At 36.5% G+C, this 6,612-nt stretch overlaps 1 protein-coding gene and 1 pseudogene across 8 annotated transcripts in view; one reads left to right on the forward strand and one right to left on the reverse strand.

Annotated features, from left to right (window-relative positions):
• Window positions 1-6,612, forward strand: part of LOC101568064 (protocadherin-11 X-linked) — a 1,027,172-nt gene that overhangs the window by 225,073 nt on the left and 795,487 nt on the right. The window lies entirely within an intron of this gene.
• Window positions 2,438-4,370, reverse strand: LOC101591017 (annotated as a pseudogene).

A 6,612-nucleotide genomic window follows, 5' to 3' on the forward strand; every position in this document is an offset into this window, starting at 1 on the left:
ATTTGTTGAAACTGTAGTTTCGATTTGATTTGAAACTGTCTCATTGCTATATGTTTATCAATAAAACTTTGAAAAGAAAAAAAAGAAATAATGAGGTTAAGCTCAACTATCTATGTTGTAGGGAAATAATATCATTGAGTTTTTCTTCTGGAGTGTTAACAACTTAAGTTTTAAGACCATAAATTAGAGAAAAGGAAGGGCTATAAACACAGCCAACATATTGGCCATAGCCTTTCAAGGTTATTGAGGAATCAAGACATAAGAGAACCTTTATGGTAATGTCCTGTAACTCAGTGATGTCCCAAATTTTCTGATCAAGGAGATTGTGGGGCCACAGAAGAAACTGACTGCCCATGTAGAGTGAGCCTAAGGAGAGTTATACAAAAAGAAAACATTCTCTCAGGCTTTCTTAGGGAAAAAAAATTGGTTAAGCAATATCCGTGAATCATCCACATGGCTGACACTGACAAAGAATCTACAAACTGTGGTACAGCGTTTTAGGCTACATCCTGAGGGGATTTGACTGATATTTTCAACTACAAAAGTTGCATTTCTTGTTATTTAGCTCTTCATTTTCTTGCTGTTTTCAATGGGGCAGAAAATTATAACAATGTGGTATGAAAATAAAGCCATATTAATAGGCTGAGCTATAAAGGGAGCAAGTCAACAACTTCCAACATTGCAAGTCGTATGGATAACCCATTACTAGTATTGACTACTGGAGTATTTTTGGATTATATTGCTGAATTCACGTGCTTTCAATATTTAAAAGACAATGAGATACCCACCTCTGATTTAACTAAACAAAAAAGCAATACAAATGAAGGACCACTTTGTATCTGTACATACAAAGTAATTAGGATAGATATACAGCTACTTTCTTTTAATTCAATGCGAAGAAAGATTTGTAGTAATAGTGTTTGGTCAGTATATCATGTCTGTGTCTTGTGCTGTGAATGACCACTAAGAAGACAACAATATGCAATGTATTAATTATTGATACCATCTTATTAATCCATTTTGAAACTGTTTCATTGCTATTTGTTTGTCAATAAAATTGATGAAAACTAAAGTCTTACAAATGACCTTGTCAATTAAAGTCACAATAAGGACTAATTCTCTGGTGTGCATTTTCTGGTTTTGTGATTTTTCTCGTCATTAAGGTATTAATATGTAACATTCACATTTTAAAGAAGTTTAATTTCATCACTCTATCAGTCCATGATCTTTTGACATCAAGTAAATGACTTTGTGGTGGAGGTGTGTTACAAATAATAGATGATTGTTTCATTGTGAGCAGAAAGCAGGGCAGAGGAAGTACTCTAGTGTGGAAAGAGTGAGACACTAGACAGATCTTAATACCACACCTCTATGACCCATCCAGATGCATTTAGAAGGGGGCTCAACCAATCTCCAGTGAAAATCGCAAAGTCAGTATGTTTGAAGCCTTACACTCACCTTTGCAAGAAGTGTTTTCTAACAACAACTTTTGAGTAATATGATTATCATTTTTTTTGAAATTTATGAAAGGGTCTACAGCGTGTTCAGGGTCTCACTATTATATCGGACTCATAACATTCTGCCTGTTTACAGCCTCCCAAGAGCTGGGATTGTAGGAGTGTGCCACCACATCCAGTCTTAATTGTTATCTCTGCCAGCCTCTGGAGTGGGGCTGGCATGCTAGGCCCTGGGATTGAACCTCTGGCCCCTGCACCTCCACTGAGCTATTTGACTGGCCCTCAAATATTTTTAAATTTTGGAAGTAATTTCATATAATCCCTCTGAATTTCAAAACACAGATGTTTGATTAAATAGGTTGAGGTTTAGTCTTTAATTTTCCTGTTAATACAATTTTTGCTTTCATGATTCATATTGCCAAACTAATTGGCCTCTTTTATGTGCCAAACATTGTGTAAGGGAATAATGATAAACAAGGAAGATATGTATAGGCCCTAATACAGGATATATAATACTATCACAGATAACTTTTCAGAAATTACACACCCATTTATACTCTTTTTTAGCCAATAACTAATTTGAAAAATGGAATCTTTTTGTGACGTACACAACTAGTTATTATGGTCAGAAAATTTACCCTAGTATATCATTTTCTTTGATAAATTCATGAATATATTAGATCATTAGAAATTCATCCACATGCTTAAATTAACTTCTAGTTATATCTTTTATTTTATTATTTAATTTTTTGGCCAGTTTAAATTTTTTATTGAAGACATTGCATTTCCACTTGTAGTTCAGTGCTTAAAGTGCAATGCTATGTTTTCCTGTGTACATGTTTTATTATTCAATTATTGAGAACGTCCAGTCCTTTACTATAACAGCTCAACTTTAATGACTGCCACAGAATTTGCTACATATTTAAGTCCTATAATATTGTTGGTTGTGGAAGAGTGTCATATCTATATTTAGGGTTAACTTAATCTAACTCTTCAATGATGGGCCTCAAGGAAGCACCACCAAAGGGAAGAGCTCCTCCACCAGGGAAGGCCCCAGGCATTCCTCCAGGCATGCCACCTGCACTCTGGTACAGTTTAGTGATGATGGGATTGCAGACTTTCTTCAGCTCGATCTGCTGATGTTCAAATTCTTCTTTCTCTGCAGTCTGATTGTTATCTAGCCAGTTGATTATTTCATTACACTTGTCAAGAACCTTCTCTTCATCTTCATCATTAATCTTGCCTTGAAGTTTCTCATCTTTAACAGTTGCTTTCATATTGAAAGTGTAGAACTTAAAGGAATTCTTTGATGACACTTTGTCCCTTTACTTCTCATCTTCAGCTTTATACTTCTCTGCTTCCTGGACCATATGCTCTATGTCCTCCTTGCTCAAATGACCCTTTTATTAGTGATGGTAATCTTGTTCTATTTTCCTGTACATTTATTGACTTCAGAAACATTGTGGATGCCATTGGCATCAATATCAATAATTACTTCAATCTGAGGAACACCACAGGGTGTGGAAGGAATGCCTGTGAGTTCAAATTTGCCAAGCATGTTGTTGTCCTTGGTCGTGACATGCTCACCTTCATATACCTGAACAATCATGTCAGGCTGGTTGTCCGAGTAGGTAGTGAAGATGTGGGTCTGCTTGGTAGGATTGGTGGTATTGCATTTGATGAGGACTTTCATGACACCACCAGCAGTTTCAATACTGAAAGAAAGAGCAGTGACATCCAACAGCAGAAAGTCTTGGACATTTTCAGACTTATCTCCAGATAAAATGGCTGCCTGAACAGCTGCACCATAAGCAACAGCCTTATCAAGGTTGATGCTCTTATTCAATTCTTTGCCACCTAAGAAGTCCTACAGAAGATTCTGGATCTTGGGGATATGGGTAGAACCACCCACCAGGACAGTGCCATGGATCTGAGACTTGTCCAGTTTAGCTTCTTGAAGAGACTTCACAGGATACACAGTGCCATGGAACAGGTCAGCATTCAACTCTTCAAATCGAGCATGAGTAATGGAAGTGTAGAGGTTGATTCCTCCCTAGAGGAAAACAATCTCAATACTGGCTTGGGTGCCTGAAGAGAGGGCTCTCCTAGCTCGCTCACATGCATTATGAAGACAGCAGACAGCTATTCTCACTGATGTCCTTCTTGTGCTAGTGCTTGAATTCAGCAATAAAATGATTGATCTTTTGGTTGTCAAAATCTTCTCCACATAAGTGGGTGTCTCCAGCTGTAGATTTCACTTCAAAGATTCTATCTTCAATAGTGAGGATGACACAAAAAAGTGCCACCACTTAATTGAAAAATCAGCACATTTCTTTTAGCTCCAACTTTTTTGTCTAAGCTATAAGCAATAGCAGCAGCTGTTGCTTCATGGATAATTCTAACTACATTAAGAGCAGAAATAGTTCCATCATCTTTGGATGCCTGATGCTGAGAGTCATCAAAGTAAGCTGGCACAGTGATGACAGCATTGGTAAAAGTCTTCCCTAGATTAGCTTCTGCTATCTCCTTCATCTTTGTCAGTACCACCTCCTCTGGATAGAAGCTCTTTGTCTTTCCTTTGTATTCTACTTGAATCGTGGGCCTGCCTGTATCATTTTCCACCATGAAGAGACAGTGTTTCATATCAGACTGGAAAACAGCATCATCAAATCTATATCCAATCAGATGCTTAGCATCAAAAAACGTGTTGATACGGTTCATAGCCACTTGATCTTTTGCATCATCTCCAATCAGTCATTTGGTGTCAGTGAAAGCAACATAACTTGGAGTGGTTCGAGTTCCCTGATCATTGGCAATTATCTCCAGTTTTCTATGCTGGAAAACACCCACACAAGAGTGAGTGGTATCAAGATCAATGCCAACTGCAGGTCCCTTCAACACGGTTGATCGCATATAGACCAGGCTGTGCTAGCAAAGACTCACACAAGAAGCCCCTTCCCTACTGGTTTGTTCATTGAGGATAACTTTTAATTATAACTTGGATGTTTAGAGAAAAAATGAGCCCGACATAGTAAATTTTGTAAATAATCTGATTTTTTTTCATAGTTTTCACAAATTACTTGGAAGATTTGAAGTAATCATTGCATATGAGGAATGAATAGAGACAAACATAGTGAGGTGAGAAGAACACCAGATCAAGTATTTTGGAATATCTTATAGAGTTTAACTCTAGTTTGGAATCACCATGTATCATATAAAATAGTTTTTTACTTCATATGAATTTAAGATTCCTTAAATATATAATCAGGTAATTACGTGCATGAATTATATTTCTTACTAGGTCCACCAATGTATAAATATATGATACTGATAATATTCAAAATGTTTGATCTGATGTATTTTATTGCTTCCATAGCAGTCCTTCTTCTGTTGACTACTAAAAGTAAAGTTCTCAAAAATAGAAATTTTGGGGCTGGTGAGATGGCTCAGTGGTCTAAAGCACCTACTTAGAAAAAGCTTAACAAAGCACAAGGACCATGGTTCAATCCCCCAGCACCACATGCCAGCCCGCCCCGCCCCCTGGTGGGCTGAGCTGGCCACACACACACACACACACACACACACACACACACACACACACATGCAGGCACGCGCACACACACACACACATAAATAAAAAAATTTAAAAAATAAAATAATAGAAATTTTAAAAGCTGAGATGTAGGATGAGAAAAAAATCAAGTACAGTAAACTTATCCCAGTAATCACAGTTTAGTGTGTACAATGTAAAAAGTAAGAGATATAGAGGCATATTCCTATGCTAGTTTCTTCAGGGAATTTATGCTGAAGCACTTATTTATTTGTTTGTTTTTGTATTTTAGTACCAGTTCTATAGGGTCTACAGGGTCTTACTATGTAGATAAGACTGGGAGTGATCATCCTGTTTTCAGCCTTCCAAAGTTCTGGGATTTAAGGCATGCACCACCAGGTCCACTCTCAATCTCCCTCTCAGGGTTCCCCAGAGGCAGGGCTGGCAAGGCAAGCCAGGGATCAAACCCTGGTCTTTGCACTCTGCCTATGCAGGTGCTTCAGTCCTCTGAGCTATTTGACTGGCCTTAAAGCACATAATTAAATACTGCTACTTTAGTAATTACAGAAAAAAGCTTTATTTCAATTAAGATTTTGAACCTCCATAAGTATATAGGAATATTTATAAAATTTGCTCACTGAAGTAATAAGATGAATTGTCATTATTTATGATGATATTCAAGGTGCTGCAGTTTGACTGCCTCAGTAGGAAACAGGAGTGTTTTATAAGTATTATTACAATTAGCATTAACACATTTTCTATTTCTGTCAAATTTAGAGTCGTGCTTCCTTGTTTTACAATGGATTATTAGAACTCTCTTGATTCTTTCTTGAATACATTTTAGTTATTTAATACTCTTTTTTTTGTGGAAACAGGGATTGAACTCAGGCCCTTGTGCTTGCCAGGGAAGCACTTTTTTCACTGAGCCATCTCCCCGGCCCCTTTAATACTCTTATTTGATGCTTGAGAGTATTTATCTGAGAGAGTTCTCACTTTTCTTTATTTTAATTAGAATAAATTATTAGCACATATTCTTTCATATTAGGAAAAATAATCTTCAGGTTATTTTTTTTTAGTTTAAAGGTAAAAATCAACTTAATTCGCATCATTATAACATTTGATTCAAACATTCCAAAGATTCTGCTAACAAGGCCAAGGAGATAGCTTGCCAGTCTAAGCGCCTGCCTGACAAGTGCAAAACCCTGGCTTGATCTCAGGTACCTAATGCCATGCCAGCAACATGCTGATATGGTCGCCGAATTAGGATGCAATGGCATAGGCTTATAATTCCAGAACTGGGGAGGCCAAGACAGGAGGATCACTATGAGTCTTTGCTGCATAAAGAGACCCTGTACCAAATAAACAGATAAACAAATAAAAAAACAATTTTTAAAAATAAAAAATTACAAAGATTGTGCTAACAATGTCAAATATTTATAAAATTTCATTTAATGTAATTAAATTTCAAAAGCAAATAAATCTTAAATTTTTATTTTACACTTAGATAGATATTTCATATATTTTGTACATCCATTTAAAGACTTTAATTTTTTTTATTTTTTTTAACATTTATTTAGTGTGTGTGTGTGTGTGTGTGTGTGTGTG

Source organism: Octodon degus, unplaced genomic scaffold (assembly GCF_000260255.1).
Source record: "Octodon degus isolate 3935 unplaced genomic scaffold, OctDeg1.0 scaffold00103, whole genome shotgun sequence".
NCBI lineage: Eukaryota > Metazoa > Chordata > Mammalia > Rodentia > Octodontidae > Octodon > Octodon degus.